Raw genomic sequence first — 22,720 nt, 5'->3', positions numbered from 1 at the left:
CAACTGACGTTCATGCAACCATGTATTGCCACACTACACCTGATGAAAACGCTGGGTAGGACCCCGGCATTTCCCTATTATACATCTGGCTCAGAGCTGTGTTATCTGTGTGAAACCTGGTTTCAGCTGAGGGTAAAAAACAACTAAGCTACCAAAAAAATCATTTGTGCTCTATGTCCCACAGACAGGCCAAAGACAGTGTAACTCGGTGTTTTTGAGTCAAATTCTGAACCAAGAGGATAAATTTCATTTTTCAATTCATTGGTAGTTGCAAATAAGAACATAGACATCTCTCCACAACAAAGCACTGACTCTACTGTTTTTAACATATATCTCATTTTAGGGCTCTACACACTATACAAATCTCAAACAACTACAGGATCACTACTGATTACTTGGAAAATCATTCTGTTAGCCTCACTAAATTTAGTGGAAATGCCCGTAAAATGATAGAAACAGGAAACGATATGTGGGACTGTGTGAAGGATGGTCAAGTCCCCTCTAACACCACCCCAGTCTGGTGTGGGTGTTACTATCCACTAGTTTTACATATCCACACACACTAGCTGGAACACTGATATTTTGGCATTATCTTATACCTTCTACTGTAAAAATCTATTTGTGGTGTTTTAAAAATTGCAAATGAAGGGAATGAACAGCTCGTGGGAAGGAAAAATGCAAAACTGAAATGATCAAAAGACGATTCCAGGTTGCACCAGGCAAGGCACTGCACAGCAAGTGGCAGAGCTCTTCAGAGACTCTTAATCACTATCTCCTGATGGTATTCATTTGTCCTCCAAGGTACTGAACTGTATTAATAGCAAACACTATAATCCCCTACTGCCTTTCACAGTCTTGCATCTTCCTAAACATGTCACCACTCCAGGAGCTGAAATGTCTAACTCTACACAAACGTGACTACTTGTCATTAGCTTGCAACAGTATTCCCCTAAGCTCTCTTTACGCTAGGCTTACATTCGCCCTTCGCTTCTCAAGATTTCTTCCCTCCTACATTAGGCAATTCTGACAAGCATCTATACTGAAACACGAACGTGCTCCTCAGGTCCAAAGCCGTTAAGAAATTCATTTTTTTCTTATGTCATCAAGTGTCAAGTCAATCAGGGGTTTTCAGGTGCGACTGTGGACATATGCTAACGTAATTCCAAACTACAAAGAGATGGCTACTCTCAAACCTAGCTGAAAAAATAAAAATACTGACGATATTCATACATATAGTAATAGACATCATACATGCATCCTCTCAATATGCACTGTGTGTAAACTGCTGAGTTAACATGGCCTTAAATATTTCAGAAATTGACATGGATTAAAGATAAGCTGCTGTGAGTCCTTAAACTCCTGTGAATTCTTGCCTTCTGGAGAGTGAGACAGAAGCATCCTAATGCCACACATTGACTGCAAAGTTAAAATAACATTGCCAGGATATGCAAGAGAACATTCCTTCAGCGGAATTAATCCAACCACATCATATTTTCTAGTGTCTTCCATGTTAAATGTGGTTTTGGAAATACCGTATCAGCTGGCACAAAAACTTTCAGAATATGTCCTGCTTACTTTTAAAATTTCTACTCCCTTATTACATTAATAACCTTGTTTTACTTTGACTTCAGTTTAATCCTAGAAAAAAATAAATCACAGTTGTTTTTTTTTTGTTGTTGTTGTTTGTTTTTTAAAGAAATGAAAGACAGCAAAAACCTTCCAAAAATTGTCATGGTAGAATTTATATCTCCACCCACAGTTGCCTGAACCAAAGTCCTGTGCACTAAGATGATCGCTGATGTTGCCATTTAGTCAAAAGAGGCAGACAAATGCTTCCAAAGGGCAGCAAACCCCTCCTCTATCAAACGCTCTTCACCAACAGTCCTAGCATAACAGGGCTAATGCTGGAATTAGCTCAACACTCTCAGTCCTCTGAAAAACAGAGGACTTCATCCGCTAGCCTCATTCAGATAACCAAGATAGGACTTGGCTATTTCTTATCCCATGTAGAAATCTATCTGGTTTTCAGGGGCAGAGATGTCCCCTTTAGAGACAGTGGCAAAGCTTCCACTGCTGTGAATGCAGAACAGAAGCAAACACTTGACTACTGACAACATTTTTAGACTGGCAAAATAAACCAGACAGCCTGAAGGGATGGGAGGTCTGCCTTTCATCCTGTGTATCCATCAATCTATCCAGACGAGACAGTGCAAGAGCCCATTCCCTTTTGTACTATGACGGCACTAGTGATAGGCCATAAATCAGCTAAGTGAATAAGGAAAACATTTGGAAGTCACAGGATTTGGTGGTACAAGTGGTGTCACAAGTAGTTATTTATGGGGTTCAGCCAGTAGAACACAGCCGAGTTATGATATAACTGCTGGCAAAGCCTGGTGAGCAAAATTAGGCAAACCTGTAGAGAAGTGACAGGCAGCAAGCAAGCGATTCATATGCAGGTGATGGATTCAGGGGCATGGGACTTACTATTGGCGCAAGCACAGCACAGGTGGGGTACAAAGCCATTAGTACAGACCACAGTAGAAGACTTAAATCATTATAATAAATTAATCAGCAACAGATGCAGCATTCTATTTCTCTTTGTAATTCATAAAAATCAGGACAGTTCCAACACAGTGAATGTTCAAATTGTGTGTTCAATCCCAAATCCAAACTGTGTTTTACACTAGCAGATCCAGAAGAATCTCCCACCTAAAATTTCTCTTTTAGCTTTGGGTAGGCTTTGTTTGATTGTTTGTTAACATTAAACGATATTTTGAGTTTGAGTCTTCCCATCTCAGATGATTTTTTAATGGAAAGTCTCATACTTCTGTTAGAGCCGCAAAACTGAAGGCCAGCAACTGTAAGAAGTGCAACTTCATGAAAACTTTTGAGTAGGTCACAGAGGGGGAATGCCACAAGTACTCCTGTGATGAATGGAGGCCTTGTATAGAGCGAGGAGGAATGCCCAAGGATCAGATTTTATGTGACTTATTCCTTCGGAAAATCTATATTTGGCTTGATCTTCTCTTCTGCCTCAGGGATTATGCATGTAAGCGATTGCTCATGCTGTCTACAATTTATGTATGCACACACCAGATACCATAATTTCTTTCATAACAGACACACATTTTCATACAGTTGATGAATTTACAGCAAGTATTGCAGAGCAAATACAAGTTTTACTAAATGTTCAGAAGAAAAAACAACTTATCCATACTTGCTGTCACAAGAAGCAATGCCTCCAAGATAACAAATGGTAGAAAAGAGAGCATACCTGTGCTACATGTCACACGTTAGCTCCATGGGAAACTTGCGGCAGGTCTCCTAGAACCTGCCTTCTAACCAGGGAAATCAGTGCTTGCTGTGGGACACCACCATTCCCAGAAAACTTATGAGCAATTCGCAGACCACAGCAACACACCATGACAGTGAAGGTTGCACCTCATCCCCCCAGCTCTGTATCACCCCCACACAAATCTCAGTGACAGCATGACCAAACGCACTACCTTACGGGTTGAGCTTCTGAGCTGACAGTGCTTTAATTCAACACTGCGCCTCCTAGGACCACGGTGGCTTTGTCCGTTGACTCAGATGACAGAGCTCTTCAAAGCTGTTCAGGAGGTCTCTTGGTCACAGATATCCGCAATCTGTATGGAAGAAGCCACATCCCTTATTAGTCTGCCCTAAATATCACTAAGTGGTAGAAGAAACAATACATTCTTGTCCCCTTCGCACCTCTCCCCTCTCCTGGAAGGCAAGCCTGTGTTCAGTAGCTGCCTGGCCGGGATGTCTACACTGCACTGCGAGCAGTTGTGTTGGTTATACACCCACTTCACTCCCACTGCAGCATGGGAACCCAGCAAGCCTCAAGCAAGGCAGTTGGCCAACTTGGTCATATGCGACCATCAGTCACGGCAATGGTGCATTTCCAAGTGCCAGCTGGGTCAAGACTTTGTGCCACAAGGGACAAACATTTGTGAGGATCAATGGTTTGTTCAAGGAAAGGACAAGCTGTACGTCCAAGTTTTGTAGGACACACCAGTAGATGGGTTCTCAGAGGTCACAAGTCCGTAGGAGAGCTCAAAATTCCTTAGCAGAGAAGTAAGAACAGTGGATTCTGGCATTTGTGCATTGGGAAACCAAGCCTGGGCTTGGTCTTCATAGTAGAATACAGACTGGGAGACTCTTGAGAGGTCTGAAGGAAATAGTTCCTCCCAGAACAGCTTCACTGCCATAGCCCAAAGAGACACCTCTCGCTGCAGCCTTTGCTTCCAGCACAGTCACAGACTGATCCCTGTTCCCATGAGCAGCAACAAGGCTACTGATTTCCACTGGCAGGTTTTCCCTGGAAACGCACCATATTGTGCCCCAAAATCTTTTGCTTCCAATTTACCTTTGCAACTTGTTAACATCCCTTCCTATACCCAGAAAGCCCACTTGGGAGCAAAGGCACCTCTCTCCAGTTGCTTGCATCCACAGAGATGGCCAGTCTGAGACTGAAAACTATCTTCTGCATGCACAGCACGCAGGCAGCCAGGTTTGCTCAGTCTGGAACTCCCCTTTCATTCATTTTTGGTTGAGAGCAAACAATCTCTTTTCCTTTGCACTGTCAACCATATATTGCATTCAATCCATACCATACAACGTTAAATCCCCACGTTCAACTCTGAGAAGAAGGGCTGGCTCCAGTAGTTGGCAAAGGAAGTATTCTTATCGTGATGTCCACGGTTCACATGCTGTCATGGCTAGCAGAACCAGAACAAGGTTTCTTTTGGTGTCCTACAAGATTACAAGTTCTAAAATCTGTAATTAATGGGAAGGGAACATACAGTACAAACTTGGTCCTGTAACTAAGGCTCGCGTTAGATAGTTCAAGGACAGAAGGATCATGAAGGGCACCATTTCCACTAGTCTCAGAGAAGTGATCTTTCAGTGGAAGAGACGCTGGTGGTGGCAGCACGATCTGTCAACTGTTCCAATCCAGGGATGGAATCCTAGACCCACAGAATGCTTTGGGTTGGAAGGGACCTTAAAGAGCATCTAATTCCAACTTCCCCTGCCATGGGCAAGACACCTTCCACTAGACCGGGTTGCTCAAACCTGGTCAAGAGCTTCTTTGCAGGGCTAGGGAACATCATTTTAATTGACAGTTTAAAAGGGAAATGGGAAAACGAAATTCTGGAGTAAGTTTCTTCATTCTTTCTTTCTTCCTGACAGTTATGGCTGGTGACAATATTTACACCTTTCCAAATCATAAGAAAACAACATCAGTATAGGGAAATTTGATTGCTCAAGGTGATCTTAGGGCCAAGACAATTCAATTTTACATCTGTTGTTATATTTACAGTAGTAAAAAAGTAGAAGCAAGCCAAGAAATTAAGACAATGCCTTTCATCTGCTGCTGAAAAAACACTTTCACACAGCAGCAGACACCACCTTCTAGCAGTGTCCTAGTGGGTTTCCCATGACCTGTTCATTGACTAACGATCATCCCAAGAATAATTCCTTGGATGTTAGTCTCATGGGCGTAGGGCAGCAGTTGTATCACGCGGTTCTTCGGGCACCGTAGTCTTAACAGTGAGCACCTTGAATAAAAACAGCTGCTTCACAGGTCTCTAAAGATGGTAACGCTTCGTGTAAGCCATGGGATGCGCCCCATTGATTGGTTTCTACTGAAGCCTGAATTCAGTTCTCATCAGCTGTTGCAAGAGCCTTCCACTTAGCAGAGTTAGCCCAACTAGAGGACGTAAGCTATCCAGAGCCGTGAGGCTTACTGCGGCTCCCCTACCTACATACGCTCCCCACTGAAAATTGCATTGCCAATGGTATTTAGTCTCAAATCGCATTTAGCACTTGGAGTCAGCCTGAACGGCTGAGGAACTCCTAGCTATATAGACAACTGGTTCCAGCAAGCACCAGGAGAGCCACAATTCTGCCTGGTGCGCTGGACCTGGACTTGATAGGACTTTGTCTTATTTCCAGCCCTGGTTCACATAGGTTTTACTGGGGGGGGAGGGGAAGGGATGGAGACCTCTCCTATAAGGGACTGATAACTTAAAACCATCTGTGACTGAGTAAACCCCTCCAAGAGGCTGACCTTCTTCCATTTCACAGCTTGTTTTCCACCCGCCCACCCAAAAGTCCTGTTAACCCCTGCATGCCAGTGGATAAGCTAACACATACCATTGAAAACCCGCAAAATGTCAGAACGGAGCCCTGTACATTCAGCAGCGGTCACTGCTTTCAATGCAAAGAGGGTGCTTTTTTCCCTGGAAGCAAGTTCATTCCCCTAATGAAGGGCAGTGAAGAAGTGTCAAGAGGCAACAGCTGCAGGACAGATATTTCAGGACTGAATTTAAAAGTACATTTTAATTAGAAAGAGAAGATTGGAAGAATCGTATTTTCTCTATAATTCCCATCCTCTTTGGTACATACGAAATCACCAGTCAGAATTGGTAGATGAGTGGCACAACTCTTCCTAGAGACTATTGGTGCCTACTACATGGCCCAGACAGAGCAAGAAGAAATTAAGACCTGAAGAGTCCAAAACGCTGAACAGATTTTCCAGTCTGCCAACAGAAAACCAAGGTCAAAAGCTCATCTCCCATTAGAGCCACTTGGCCAAGCCATCCTTGGCAGCATGGGTATCTGGTCAGTCACAGCACTGAAGGTCAGGGTGACGTCAGTGGGGCCTTTGGGCAGAAATATTCAGAGATAAGCAGTGGGTCATGATGTACAAAGCTCAAGAGTCAGGTACAACATCCACTTTGGCATAATAGCAGTGAGATTCTCACAAACATATTATTTGAAAATACAATATGAAAAAAAAAAAAAGTTGCATTCATTTAAGGATGGGCAAGGGCATAGAAAATGGAATAAAAGTCTAAATTCAGCAAAGGCTCTCATTTACCTGCAGCCCTATGTACCATATTCAGTCAGGTGAATCTGACAGTACTGGTCTCGCTGGTCATGTACGTGTAAAGAGACATTTTTTCCATCAGATCACGCTAGGAATCAAATGGATCACAGAACAGCATTTTGTTTTTACCAGGAAAACACCCTGCATCAGGATGAGCAACAGTCACACCATGCACATGGCTGCCCCAGATGAGTCTTCTGGACTCGTATTTGATTTTATATAAATGTGGTGCCCCAAAAACTCACGGTTCCATCTCAGCAGATGTCCATGCCCAACCCAGCCCCTCAACAACAGATCATCCATGTTGTACACTGCAGAAGAAATTTAAGGGACTATTTTAGGGCCCAAAGCCTTGGTTATTTTTACATCCCACATCCAAGATGCCAGTTTCCCAGTTTACCAGCAAGCTGAGGTCCATCATCACTGTTCATACAAAGCTGTGATTAAACCCACTGCAGTTAGCTGGATTTTCACACACTGAGATGCAACTCAATATACGGAAAAGATTAAAAGCAGAGGAACAAATTCAAGAAGCACCAGTACTCCGCTTTCACACTGCAGATTAGCTCCCTCCTTCCCACGGCGTACAGAATGCCTACTATTTCCTTCAGGACTGATTTAATCTGTTTGCATCCATGACTGACTGAAGGGGGTTGCTAGCACAATCCACAATTGAAACGGAGCCTGGCTGCCTATAAACCTGATATTCCTACTTTTCTCTTGTGGTAGCTGCCCTCCTGATTCACTTTGCTGCATGCTCCAATGCCTGAGCTGGGCAGTATGTGGAATTTGCTTACTGTTTTGTGTTTGGGAAAACAAAATAGATGGCAATAGGGGTTTTAAACACGGATTCAGAAAGTATGTGATTAAACATCAACATATTACCAGACTTATCAGCCCTTCAGTACTTTTCACCCCTCCCTGAGATACTAACGAAAATTATATTTAAAACACGTTGTCCTCTTTAATGACTATAGAGAATAAGGTATGCTTTAGCTGCTTTCATGTGACCCCATATGGTTACTGGGATTTGCCAAACAACTTCTGCGCCAGTTAAAGTTATCTAGGTATGTTTGAACCATTCCGCGTGCACCAACACTCGAGCAAGCACTCACTGCACAGTAAGGCAAGCGGCACTATTCAGATGCCGCAAGGGATTCAAGTTATGAGGCTTCTTCTCATTTCCCCCACTTTAAATTTACATGCAAAAAGAGCGCTTAATAAATACCCCACTTCTGATTTGTTTCCCCAACCTGCCAGTAGCAACAGATGAGAAATGCCCAGTCCTCACATTACAAACTATTTTAATATTTCATACCCTCACATGCAAGGAAGTTTGTCACTGAAACAAATACTACAGAAAATCTCTCTGAAATTCCAAGAAGCCACAGCACACACTGCCTTCCCGCTTTCTTTGCGGGATGCCTGAACATTATTTTCAACATTGTTCTAGTACTGCCCTGCCTGTCCTTTGCCTGCACAAGTTAATGCCTGGCACCCACAGAGGTGACAGAGGACTCCCGTTGCTGGGAATGCTGTCCCATTCCTTCTGAAGGCTGTCCTCTGTCAAACTGTATCCAGCACTCAATTGTCAGAATAAAATGAGTCTAGAAAATTATGCCAGCATCCAACAGAGAAATAATTGAAATAGAAAGAAATAACCATGATGGAAGGAGAGGATGTCTCTCCCCTTCAGCCCCTGCTTGCCCCAGGAATACGACAATTTCACAAAGAGGTCACAGAGTTTTCCTTTATGTGGGTATAGAACTAGTGGTGTCCACTATTCCCCACCGGTCAGCTTTTCTGCCTTGCGAAGGTGATCACAAGGAGCTCAAACATGCCTTTAGCTAACCGCAACCACAGCTACTCATCTGAAACACGTAAAAAGCACTGACCTATGCACGTCTCCCAAGAGGTCCTCTTCTACTCGGAGTGCTGTCAAAGCTGCAGCTCCCGTGTCCTTTCTGCAGTCAGTGCTCAGCTGTGGGATCAGTGCTGGGTCCCTGGGATCCTCCTCAGCTGCTCCCTGTCTCGACTTCTGCCTCTCCTTCTCTCACACTTAATCTCTCTCTCTCGCCCTCTCCCTCTAGTAGAGGAAGCCTGTCACGGAGCTGTTAGCCTGTGAGACATCCAGATGATTTTTTTTTTTTTTTTTTACGGGAACCTGATGCACCTGTCTCCTATTTGTTATTATTTCAGTCCATACCAGTAAGGGTGCTGGACAAATCTGAGATTAACATAATTCTTCAATATTTGACAAGTAGTTTGGGAGTGGTGCTTTTTCTGCAGATTGTGTTTCCTCTTCGCAGTGATTCATTAAAAACTTTCATACAACTGAATGGCCCTGTATGTTCTAAAGGAAACTGTAGCTTAATTGCCTTGAAACAAATCTCAAGAATAATTAGGGTTACTAATTGATCAGATACATTGAACTTTGGTTAAAGTGAGTGGCCAAGCTCATTTAAGAATAAGTCTTCTAAAAAAATGCTCTTTTCTTAAGAACTCTTTTAAGAGTTAGTATTATGAATATAAGTGAAGGAATTAGAGCACTTCACAGCACCAGCTCACCCTAGTAATATGAATTTATTAGCTTGCAGGTGAAAAGCATGAGCCTGTGCCCTAGCTGGATGGCTGAGAGAAGTCTCTCTTACCCACATAGCTTTGTACACCCCTTTACAGTGACAGGCAGCCTCACCATCAGTACTGTGTTCAGTTTGGGGCACCACGGTACGAAAAGGACATAAAACTACTAGAGAACGTCCAAAGGAGGGCTACAAAGATGGTGAAGGGCCTGAGGGGAAGACGTGTGAGGAGCGGCTGAGGTGCCTTGGTTTGTTCGGCCCAGAGCAGAGCAGGCCGAGGGGAGGCCTCATGGCGGCCTGCAGCTCCCTCACGAGGGGAGCGGGGGGGCAGGCGCTGAGCTCTGCTCTCTGGGGACAGCGACAGGACCCGAGGGGACGGCGTGGAGCTGGGACAGGGGAGGGTCAGGCTGGGGGTTAGGGAGAGGTTCTGTACCCAGAGGTGGTCGGGCACTGGGACGGGCTCCCCAGGGACGTGGTCACAGCACTGAGCTGAGTTCAAGAAGCATTTGGACAACGCTCCCAGACATAGGCTCTGATTTTTCATCCTTTGTGGAGCCTGGAGGTGAACCTGATGATCCTGGAGGCTTCCTTCCAACTCGGGATTTTCTAGGATTCTATGAATGTAAGCCCCCTCACACCAAGCAATGGGCCCCTTGCCCTGCTGTGTAAAACTATACCTCCAATGCACCAAGACTGGCTAAGCAACTAATCATAACGAAAGCACAGCAAGAGGTACCAAGATAAGTAGCAGGAGAACAGAATGTTTGCATTTTATGTACTTCCCAAGAAATCAACTAACCCAAATGGCGTTATCGCTCCTTAACTCCTTTAGTACAAATTAACCAGTTTTCTGAGGTGAGCTCCTCAGTTCCTTGGCTATCATAATGCCCAGCTGATATGAGGATTTCCTACCTCCCCATTCAATCGCTGAGAGTTCTTCCTGTTGGTGAGATAGCTTGGACTGTCCCACAATTTGCTGAAATAATACAGTAACAGATTTAAGTCATTAAGGTGCAGGTGGCACATCCCAAAGTATCACATTTACACATCTTTATGTGCATTTACAGCTAGGAAAATGCAAAAGGTCTGCCTCAAAAAGTAGGGAAGTACTAACAACGCAGGAGATACTAAACTCAGTCTGATAAACTTGAAAATGTCCCAGTTACCAGACCTCAGAAACCCAAAGGGCAGCCTTATGTAACGTGCTTTACTTAGCAATCCTCTGGCACATCCCTTTCCAATAACTTGCTTCAATGATTTGTAAGCCTGGGCATTCCCTTCTCTTTGACAGCCCTCATAAAGATTATTTCCTTTTAGACATGTGAGAGAAGACTCCACTGGAAACCCACCAAATTCTATGAGCTGACCTGAAGATGTCAGATTCCAACAGTATTTCATCCTAGATTAGCAAGTGGTTATTGGTTGTCTCAAAATTGCATCTGTCAGGAATGAAAATTCTTTGCCAAAATAAGCTATTCAGGTTTATTTACGACACAGACAGATTTTGTTACTCTCCCACAGAGTATTATCCTAAAGCACAGCCAGCTCAACCAGCCCTGTCCCTCTACACTTCTATGTTTGCAACCCAGTCATTAAATTGTCTGTTAGCAGTTATACTGAGAGCACAAAAATCTCACTTCTCAATCAAATGAGGATAAAACAGAGAAATGGGCAACCAGTGCATTAATCCTGAGAACCCTGAGCTTTTGTTGTGAAAGAGCAAGAATACAATTCACTCTGTGCTCTTCTCAAGCGTTATGCTCAAGAGACACAGAGTCTCAAGGAAGTGGACATGGACACTAAGAGACAGTTGTGCAAGTTGCCTAATGTACAATACCTCGGACAGCTAAGGCAAGTTGCTAAAATGCTTTAAAATGCTACAGGCATTGCTTTCTTGTAGTGCAGCTACTCTTCCAAGGTTTTTGAGGAATGTGCAACGAGGCCATGATCCTGCTGGTAGAGTGGGGATGTCCAGCACAAATCCAGTGTGACTATGGGGATGGGATTCCCCCATCTAAGAGGAATGCAGATGTCACATCTCAGACAGTTTTCAGACTCCCAGCGTTTAGTCCTGATGGATGTCCTACAGTAACTACAACACTCTTTTGGATCCAGAGCACAGGCTCTGTGCAAAACCAGGATGCAACCTGGCAGTAGAGCATCTCTCATGGCTCAGAGGCACCAAAGGTTATTTTGAAGTGGTCTATTATTCCAGTAATCTCTGGAATTTTTGCCTGTGGTGAGGCTGATGTCCAGTAGCTAGATTCTCTGGAAAACCAATTAGCTGAATGACCTAGCCAACAGTCAGGAGCTCAGCATATGCACCCAGACATGGATTGGACATGGTTCAAAGACAGAAACTCTACCAGGTGAAGGGCTGGGACACCTCTCCATTACCCAAGCCCAGGGAGTAAACCCAAACTCCCCTCCTAGTTGACCTAAGGCCTTCTGAAGAGGCAATGAGCACCTGTGAGGCAGAGAATAAGAGTTATAGAAGCATCCAAGAGTACTTGGAGACTTCCAGGGAGTTCAGCCACAAGACAAAGGGTCATTGCCACCAGAGCTGCTTTTTCAACCACTGCATGTCCCTTTCCCCCACCGGCACCCACTGGATCAGTTATTGTCTCTTCAGGAAAGCAGCAGAACATGAGCATGCTCCAAGCATTCAGAGTCACATAAAAGAAATTGGCCGAAACCTAAACAGCAGGAATGACCAAACTGGGTTTCTGATTCACCTCTTCCAGTCTCCTTCAAGTGGAATTAGTATCTGCCTGTGGCTAAGGAGAATCAGTGGAGCTCACCTGGCCCAGTACCACTAACAGAGAGAAGCCTGCCCTTGTAAGCTCCGATTGCTATCAGGGTAACCTGACCTCCTGCCTGTATGCACGGAAAAGGACAGATGACACTAAGCAAGACGGTAAGTGCCCAGCCTACAAATGTTTTCTTGGGTTCGGGCCCAAAGCAGGTCTGATGTCACCCTATAACTGTCTTGGCTGACAGTTGTGGGGTTCGTGCTGGCCTTGTGAGGGACTTTACTCCATCGTGTATGCAGCTGAGCTTTTTTCCCCCCAAACACCCTGTGGCAGCCAGTTCCCTCACTCGTTCTCCCATGTGATGGTGACCTAATACGTGACAGGCTCTGCCACAGGCCTTTACTGCTCACTACCAGTCACAAGGCCATGCCAGGAACCTTAGCACAGGAATGCTCGTAAGAATTGGAATTCAGAGAGCAGGAAAAACAGAGCTGCTCCATGATGGAAGGGGCAGGAGAAGCAGGGCAGAGGCCTTACTGACCAGGTGCACTCAACGGCACTTGTAGGTGAACAGAGCAGGAACAGTGATGGCAACAGTCTCCGGTGATCATCAAAGCCAATGTAACAAGTCTGCACATCCATGTCCTCAGTTACTCAGCCTGAGACCACCACAGACCATGTTAGATGCCTAACAAAAGATGCCACCAAAAAATGATGATCAGATTGCTACATGGCCTAGTCCTGATAGTGCTAGATGATAAATTCTGCCGATACTTCAAGGCTCCTGAAGACCCCAAACTTCATTTCGCAAGCCACCTCAGTTTGAAATGTTCAGACCTGACTATTGGGTACTGAGTACCTGGAGCCTTCCCTGCAGTCACAGGAGTCACTTGGATGCTTGCGTCTTGGTGCCTGTGTGCTGGGACGACCACTGGGATATAAGCACCTGGGTCCTTGAGGGTACATGTGTATAGGAGTGAATTAAAATATTTTGTTTTAAAATAAAATCACCTTCCCCTCCTTTAAGGTCTCACATTGGGCTCGGTTGTCTTGTTGCAATATTATTTCCTACAACACAGATATTTTTGCAACTGCCTGGGAAAGGCAGAGCCTCTGAATAGGAACTGTGTGATGATATTGTACCTTGTAGCCCAGTTTACAACTTGGTCCTCTGACAGTCTCCATGAGCTACTTTTTAAGTATTGCTTTTGGTGACATCAGGTCTCACGCTCTCTGTATTTTCAACCATGAAGCACGCTCTGCCTGCCTCTGGTCAGACAGACAGGCAGGCTCCTGTCTGATTGAAGGGCGGAGGGACATAGTGAGCAGGTCACTTTTCATGGCAGATGGATGGATAGATGCATCATTGAAATGGGCAGGATAATGTCAGGGGTGCCGATACATCATGGCAATATTAGGAGAAGGGAGGAAAGGAGGAGTGGGTGTCAGAGACAGATCCTGTGTCAAAACGGGTGACAGATGAGGGAGGGCTGTCTTCTGGGATGGGTGGCCGGGCAGACAATACCAGTGCCAGAAGCTGAGCAGGAGGAAACAAGACCCACGCAAAGGCCCTGGTTAACCCCGAATTTAGAGGGAGCTGGTCTGTTGCTCTGAGGCAAACTGAATGGCAAGCAAATTGCTTGCAGTTTGGGCCTATACAAAGCCCAGCATGTCCTTATCAATCTCTTTGATTGACAGATGTGAGAGTATCAGATGGTTTGGAGCTATCTATGTTCATGACAGCAAATGGGTCATCCTACAGCCATTCACCTGCTTTCCAGTTTAATTCAGCTTATTTTTCAGGCATATCCCATTTTGCACTCACCGCTTACTCTCCTCTTTTCTCCCAACGAGTGTGTCTACTTTGAAGGGGTTTAAAAAAGAACAAAAGTATTGTTCCTCGCAGTGACCATAAAGGAGCAGAGCTGCTTATGCAGCATGTGGTGAAGGAGAGAAGGAGAAAAAACTCAGGTTTATCATCTGTGAGGGCTGGCCTGTATTCCTCAGTGTCACTACAATTTTGGACTCCACCTGGATCCTCATGGCTAGCTGGGTCACGTTGACAGTTTCCCACTCCCCACTGGGAAGAGGAATACACAAGCGAGATGCTTCTCTTGGCCATCCTTACCATTCCTTTCCTGACAATAATAAAGAACTTGGGTTCCACCCCAAACCATCAGCAGCAGAGGTGGGAGGCTGCTGATGCAGAAGGGACAACCTAGCACAGAGAACAAGATGTCTAGCAGCCCAGAATTCCAAAAAGCAGGGAGCAGTCAAATCAACCATTAACTGCTGCTGCCTACCTTCTGCAAGAATATGAAGAGAGTATTTCTATGTGTTGTGTGTATTAGGACTATATACCCAGTTTTCAAAATTTGCTTTAGTTCTTTGTCCTGTACATCTACCCTAGAATTACAGCTTTTTCTTCCTAAAGTATTTACCTATTTATCATTGTCTTCCTCTGGTGTCATGTCACCGTGCAGGCACATTTGTTTTCTGTGTCCTCTCTCTTTATTTATCCTGTTGTACAATTTGTATCTTCTTTGTAGCTTATGAACTTACATCTCATTGATAAGAACATTGAGATCTGCTGTCTGTCTCCTCTGGAAGAGTTTTGGCCTTCTTCCTGACTCTCTAGGTATGTCTACAAAAATAGAACATGCACATTGCTGACTTATGACTATATCCCTGAGAAATAAACTTCCTTAAGCAACAAGCCACAGCCGTCTGAGACAGAAGCCAAGATACACTGGCTTTGCTACATGCCACAAAGGTCAACAGACCCAAACTGCCGGATCAGACAGGAGGACAGAATGACAGGAGCAAAGGACATATAAATTTAATGACTGTCAGCTTAACTATGTCAGCTGATTTCTGAGCTCAACCAGAAGGTAAAAGGAGAGGGACAGCCCCAGTTTGCCTTTATAAGTCTCCAAGAATTGAAGCCTCTTTCAGACACTAGTAGTTCTAGCAGTTCCTTAAACGTTTCGCCTAAGGAATGAATATTCTTTCACACTAAGCTATACAGCATATCAGGGCAAAGCCACCTGAACAGCTCCCAGGCACCCAGTCACGCTGACCTGGTCAGAAGGTGGCAGGAAAGCTGTGAGAGTTCACAGAGCAGCTGAGGCCTGCAGTGCTCTCCGCTGTACTTACAAAAAAAGGCTTTATTATTTTCTGTATCACATGGTTCTAACCTTTGTTCCATAGATGCAAGGTCAGAGCAAGCCTTAGATACAAGCAAACCCCTAGTGAACCCACAAGCCTAACTGGGCAGCTGAGAGTGAGCTGCAGCTGGGTCACTGGTGGTCACTCACGGGGTTTCAGCGAGAGGGGCCTCTGGAGGTCCCCAGTCCAACCCCCTCCTCGCAGGGCAGGACAGTAAACACCCCGCTGGGGTAGCTGTGGCTTTGTCCCCAGATTGTTAACACCCACCCAACTACTCTCCACCAAGGACAGACGTTCATGCTGTCTGATGACGAGCCCCAGATCTGCATCAGCTGCCTAGGGCAGGCTGTTCCTGGTGTCCATCTTGAACCTCCTGAGCTGCAGCTTGTGGCCACCGCCTGTTGTATGGGTTCGCACCACCAAGAAGTGTTTGGCCCTGTCATCTTTGTGACCACCCCTCACCCTGCTGGCCACACTCCTTCCGATTTAGCCCAGGATGCAGTTAGCTTTATGATAAGCACACATAGCTGGTTCATATTCATCGTGTCACTCACCATAACCTCTGTGTCCCTTCCTACGAGACCCCAGGTCCTTTTCCAGACTGCTCACTGTAGCAGCGTGCTGTCTCTGTGGACACTCAACTTCATGATTCAAAACTGATTGGAGGAATGGCAAGGTGGGGACCAGACAGAAATGCCACCCATGTAAAGGGACACGACCTCAGCCCTTTCACCTTGTAGACAAGAGGATTTTGCCGTGCAGAACAGCCCCATGGGAATCAGGATCCACTGTATTCGGGATGCATTCAGGGGTTAGGGGCTGCAATCGAGAATCCCCATGGGAAGGGAGTTGCGATGGTGCAACCCATGGCAGCTAAGAGAAAGGAACACAACATTGCAGACAGTGGGAACACTGTTAGAGGTCTCAGGAAAAGCCACACAGAGAAAGCCTGACAGTTCTCCTGGCGACAAAGTCTTCGGGATACAAAGGCAGTGAAAGGAAAGGCACAAGCACAGGATCAGGCTGGCTAGCCAAACCCCGCTGGAAACTTGGGACTCTGAGCTCGGACATTGACAGCAGCTGTGGGAAGCCCAGTTGGGAGTACTGACACAAATCTGAGAGGCAACATTCTTCTTTCCTCCCTTCCCATATCCTAAACTTAAAATCCAAGCAGGGAGCAGTCACTCAGCTGAAGAGCAGGGCCTCCTGTTCAAAGGTACCTGGACAGGCTGAAGAAACAGGCTGACTGGAACCTCCTGGAGTCCACGGAAGGCAAACACAAAGCCCTGCACCTGGAGCACAACCCCATGCAGCAGGGCAGGCTGAGGGCGGACTGGCTGGGAGGCAGCTTTGATGAAAAGGACCTGACAGCAACACACCGAAGAGCAGTCAGCAGTGAGCCCTTGCAGCAAAGGCCAGCAGCAGCCCGGGCTGCATTAGCAAGAGCAAAACCAGCAGGTTGTGGGAGGTGATAAAGGCATGGACATATTGGAGCAATTACAGTGGAGAGTCAACAAATCGGGGGCTCATTAAGGGGCTGAAGATGGAGAAGAATAAAATTCATGTTGGCGAAATGTGTAGAAATAATAATTATAGCAAGTAGAAGGACTGTTAGAAAGTGAACGTGAGGTGGTCAAATGAAGTTTCTGTGTACAAGTACTAGGGCAAAACCAAGAGAACTTGATTTGTTAAAAAAATGTGGAAATGGATTAAGGGATAAAAGGGGGTAGCAACCATGAATACAACAGAGATCCAGGTGAAGGTGGAGTAACAAGGCACATCTGCAAAGGCATGACAACCACGAAGAAAGAAGGGCAATCACTGCAGAAGAGGGAAATTTTGAGAGTCAAAAATAATCTTGACAAACTATCCCCATAAAGCAGGCTAGGGGGGAAGCATCCAAACCTTAGCATGCCACAGTCAGTGATTTAGGATTCCTGGCAACAGTTCTCTTCTAATGGTTTTGCTTACCGTGAGGTCTGTCATTAAGGTTCTGTGAAGAATTGCTGACATGCTGCAGTCTGATATCAGTTATTATTAATAACTGGGAAGCCCTAGCTTATTATTAAGAATAAATTTGTGCATGCTCGGAGAGGATACAAACTGCTCTCATCTGCCTTCAGTGAGGAAGAGACCTTGAGCGATCAGTTTCTTTGACCTTGCATAGGTGGTACAAACATGCCTCTCTTGGAGGAAAGGTCTATGGACATATTTGTATGACAAGGGAGCTCCACACCCTGGTTACACCCCAATGCTTACCCATTTTCGTTTGTTTTATTTGACCCCATACTTTGTTAGTTCCCACTTTTTTTGTTTTGTTTTGTTTTTCCACTAGGAGAACGAAAACCACTTAACAGTCCGTTTCTGTTCATCTTCCCACTCCAGTCTGTACAGTTATTTGATGCAATTCCCACCATGCTTTTTGCATTTTAAAAAGAAACCTCCATTTATCTGCTTCATGGGTGGGTGTCCACTTCATTACCCTTAGCACTCCTCTCTGAACTGCAGTTCACCTTCATATCCTGTCTGAGACAGGGATGGCAGACAGAAGCACAGACTGCACTTGAGATGCAGGCACACTACTAGACCAGCAGCGCCAGAGATACCTATAGCATCATGACAGTTTCTGTTTTGCTTTCTACATTCCTAACAAAAATGAATTTCTTTCTTTCTTCTTGTTTTCGGTTTTTACACCGACCACGGAACAGTGAGCTGATGCTTTCCTGGACCAAAATGGCAGGAAGCAGCAAGGGTCTGCTGCTCCCTAAAGGGCAGGGAGCCATAAGCCATCTCACCTTCTGAAGGCTCCACCAGAATGTGGGCAGCACGGATGTTCATGCACATTCAAGAATTATTTGCTTAAGTAGGAAGACATATGGAGACGGGATCACGGGCTGCTCAAGGTAGTAGAGAGCTAGCTGTTTTAAAGAACAGTGAAGAAGCTTGACTTGTTCAGTCCAATAAAAGAGAGATGGGGAAAAGATAATAAAAACCTGATGAAGATAAATGCCAAAAGGGAGGACAAGGTGACAGAAGGAAAAATAAAAATAACTGACCGCAAAGAGGAAAACCAGATTTTTAACCACTAGATCTGGCCGGGTCTGAAACAGCTTCATAGTTAGCATAAAGCAGCAGACGCATCTGACAAAATTAACTTGGATTTTTTTAAATTTTATAATAGGGACTGTGACACAGCTTTCTGCCACTCAAATTCAGAGGTCTTTTCTAAGGTCAGGAATCAAATCTGGGAGGACAAATGGCCATGAGACACTGGACTCGGAAACTCTTGGCTGCAGTAAATGCCAGTTGGGAGTGACTTGCTGTTCAGTTATTTTGGCAATTTGTTGTCCCTATCCTTGGGCGTTCTCCTTCAGTAGCCAAACTACAGTGAACTTTGTGCTCCATAGGACAGGGCACCTATATATCTGCCCAGCAATGAAGCAATGAAGAAACCTTTAAGTAAGACAAAGCATACATTTGAATTAACAAGGCATCATTATACACAAATTTTGAGAGCTACCAACACCCCTGCCATCAAAGCCCTTAGAATTGAGGGTCCTAATTCTTCCCTGCTGGCAAGACTTCCATATCTTTAAGGTAGAAATCACAGGTTGGTATTTGATCTAGACAGAAATACCACTTCTGTGTCCGTCTTCTCTGCCAGTCATAGCGATGATTCTTCCATCACTTGGGATGCACGTGTGTGTGTGCATGTGTTTGTGTACATGCCTGTGTAAGAGCATTTTATCAGGACCTGCTGAGTGCTTCAGAGCCGAAGAATCACAACAGTTGTCTTAAGGCTCATGACTCTGCTGACTTGTGATCAAGAATGCGGAAAGCTGTGACCCAAAGGGTATCCACTCCTTCGGCATCCGGCTGACAATTGAGCTGACAGCAGAGCTAATGCTCCAGCGTGCTGCGTCCAGTGGGCTGAGTCTCCTGCTGCAGACTATAAATTACACATGGCCAGTTTTAACACCTCTTTATATAGGTATGCATAAAAGCTTGCAGTGCTGGTGGCTCTGTAAATGGTCAGTGCGCCTGTCCGTCCAAACAGGTGTCAATAATAAGGAAATAACCACCCTGGTGAGAGGAATTTTAGAAGCTGTGAGGAGAGGTCGCAGGGCAGGGAGGACAGTGTGAATGCAGGTATTTGTTCCTACACCGCTGGGCCCTTGGCTTCAAGGGCAGGGGCTCTCTGCTGCAAACAGACCTTCCTGGCAGAGGCCTGTGGCAAACACAGCTGCTACAATAACAACAGTACTTTACGGTGCTTTTTGGTTAATAGCATTTTGCTGGGCCATGACACTGTCCATGAGTTACACCCCAGACTGTTTCCGAGGAGGTGGGAAACACAGAGCCGCCGCGTGACTTGCTTAACTTGAGACATGTTCATTCCTGGGGCAACTACTGGAAAAATCCTCCTCCGAGCTTGAGGACAAAACGCACAAGACCTGATACAACTGTTTGCCAGTCCCCACTCCCTTTCAGAGCTAGAGACTGCATCCAGAGGCTCTCCAACTCATCCCTCCTGCTTAGTGAGTTAGTTAATTAGTTACCAGTTAATTTGGTTGCCAGTAAAAGGAATCTCAGTGCCACCATTCAGAAAGGGAACGCATCATGGAAACAGGAGCCAGGAAGCAAAACCAAAGGGCAATAAAATTCTCTTAGTATCTGCAAGTATTCCTTACACTCCAGCATCTCCCAGAGGTGAAGGAGGGCCTTGCTTTGACTAGCTTGGATGAAGAGGAGAAGCAGACACAGGATGGTGCCCTGAGACCAGCGTCCTGCTATGCGGATCTGTCAGCAACCTCATCACCAGCACGCTGTTGTAACTGGGCCATTTGACACCAACTCCCTGCGAGTATGGGCTGGGCCAACGTCACGTTACCCCGCAAGTTTCCAGCGCACACGTTCCTAATGAAATAATCCAGCAAAGCACCTCCGGCAGCCGGTGCCAGAATCCACCTCCCGTTCATGCTGGCTGTTCCCAGTGCACTGTATGCCGCAGGGAGGCGAACTGGCTCGTGGTCAGGGCTGCTGGGTAGCACCTGACCTTCAGCATGACCACTGGTAGTCCCATGAAGATTCCTGCTCTAGGCTTTTTGTCTCCACTGACGCGGCTTTAGCATACTTTCCAGATCACCTATTAGAGCAGTGTAAGACCGTGCAGCTCCGTGTTAAAACTATTTGCCTGGCACCGTGGAAGATGAACTCGCCCTTGGAAGTTGTGATCCCATCAAAGCCTTTCAGAATATGCCATCAAAAGAGCTCTCTGTTCCTCTGCCTTACAGTCTGTGAAGTGAATAGCTCCCTTGAACCATCAATTACAACACACAATTAGCTCTCCTAAGCGAGATTGTCACAGCACAGCCCTGGCAAACTGCCCTTCCTCCCACTTCTCCTTCATTAAGGTACTCCTCTCTTGCTAGGTCTTTAATTGGCTTGTCATCAGCAACTTGGCCTGGATTCAGTGCTCTGCATTCTCCCAAATGAAACCATATAAGACAGATGGGACACCAAAAGCAGCAAGAGAGTAGGGTGAGAAGACACGTAAAGCAATCAATATGTGTCCGTGACCCCAGGGACAGGCTTGCCAGGGGCAGTAGTAAGATTTCTGCTGGCTTGGACAAACTGAGGGTGTTAAAAATGTCGGTAATCTGAGACCTGGCAACTTCACTTCATCAAACCCACTGTAGGGCCAGCATCAGGGAGAGGCAAAACCAGCAGCCTTGAGTAATAAAGCTATATTAAAAAAAGAAATCAGCTATATATTTTGTGCCATAAAAAAGAAGAGCCCAGTCATGTTTGACCTAACAATTCAGCTTGGGGCAGTTTCATGAGAAAGCTTCATTTACAGTTTGCCTGATTTCCTTGACTTTGCTAATTCAGAAAGCAACACTTGGCCTCAAATCACCTCTTCCCTGAATTCTGTGGCTGGGCTGTGTTGCCCCATGTGCCTCCCACTGAGCTCGGCAGATGCTCCGTGGCGCCGCTGCAAAACATTCAGCCAACGTTGTGGAAGGAGGGAGGGGAGGGCAGCAAAAATGCTGGACGGGGAGGGCAGCGCTTAAAACATACACCTGTTGCCAATCAGAAGCCAAGGCTTATGTCAGCCTGCTGCAAATATTTTCCCCCATCCACCTCGGTGACCTTTTCAATCACACTTTAGGAGGGAGACTGCTCCCATTAAATGCTACTTGATCCTCCGCTAATGCAGCAGTTATGAAAGGACCACAGCGCTTGTCAATAGGATAAACACCTTCGCAGTGGGAGGAGGCTGTGGAGAAGGGGCACATACCTGCTCTCTCCTCTGCTTCCTCAGGGCTCTTTCTCTCCCTCTGCCCAACACCACTGCTACAGCAACGTATTTAGACAAGGAAAGCCGAGCCTGGCTGCAGCACTAACCACTGTCTCTGCATCTGCCGTCTATGCAAGCTCAGCTGCCAGCACCTAGGGTAGCAAACGAAGGAGAAGGTCTGATTTGCTGATCAGTGAATTGTTCCACCCCAAGACAGCGATTCAGGATAGAATACTGGGTGTACACCATCCCTCCTACACATTGCATCCCGTAGGTTCATGTAACTTCTGTAAAGCTGCAGCAGCCATCCACCATCCACACAGCTCTGACAGCCCATTTGAACTCCCAGCTTCATCACACTCAGAAAAAAAAAGTCTCAGGGGAGGAGAAGCACCAGGCAAGCATGCACCTGATTTTCCTGCTGTAGCGCTGTCTGTCACTGCCCTCGACCCTCATACGTGACTGCAGCTTTTGACAGCCTTTGTTTGGGTGGCACAAAAACAGTGGCCTGAAAGGAATCTCCAAGGGGCTGGGAATAAGGGGTAGGTTGGGACTGCTGCCCTGAAGGACTTGCCCAAGAGGAGAGAAGAGCTTGGAGGTCAAACCAACCTCCAGGATCTTGCACAAGGATGGCCACCACCTTGGGTACTGCAAGAGGAGGGATCCTCGAGTAGACGGATCCCTGGTTTGATCTGGTGCCATGTTCCTCTGGCCTCTTCAGAGCACAAACCAGTGCTCCATTAATGTCCTGCCAGCTGGCTCCTTCCAGCTCCTCATCACGCTCAGCTGCATGACCAGCACCAAGGTACTTCATCAGTCCTTTGAGGGAGCTAAACAAATCCCCCCAGAAAGGGGATGAGGAAGAAATGGCACACACAGACAGATAAGGGTGCATTAAAAGGTACTCTTACTCAGCACCTCCACTGAAATATCTGTGAAAGGAGGGAAGAAAAGCAAAACAAACAAAACCCACAAAGAAATGAAGTCCCTTTCTGTT

General features: G+C 45.8%; 1 protein-coding gene across 2 annotated transcripts in view; it reads right to left on the bottom strand.

The window, feature by feature from the left end:
• The window catches only part of IGFN1 (immunoglobulin like and fibronectin type III domain containing 1), a 60,869-nt gene that overhangs the window by 31,032 nt on the left and 7,117 nt on the right, over window positions 1-22,720 (bottom strand). For both annotated transcript variants that reach the window (XM_083812937.1, XM_083812936.1), the window contains exon 3: window positions 3,507-3,647. The gene's annotated coding sequence lies outside the window, so the exon portion shown is untranslated. The remainder of the gene's footprint in view (window positions 1-3,506; window positions 3,648-22,720) is intronic.

The sequence above is a fragment of the Anser anser genome (assembly GCF_964211835.1).
Source record: "Anser anser genome assembly, chromosome: 27".
NCBI classification, from domain to species: Eukaryota; Metazoa; Chordata; class Aves; order Anseriformes; family Anatidae; genus Anser; species Anser anser.
This window is presented reverse-complemented; position numbering and strand designations above follow the sequence as displayed.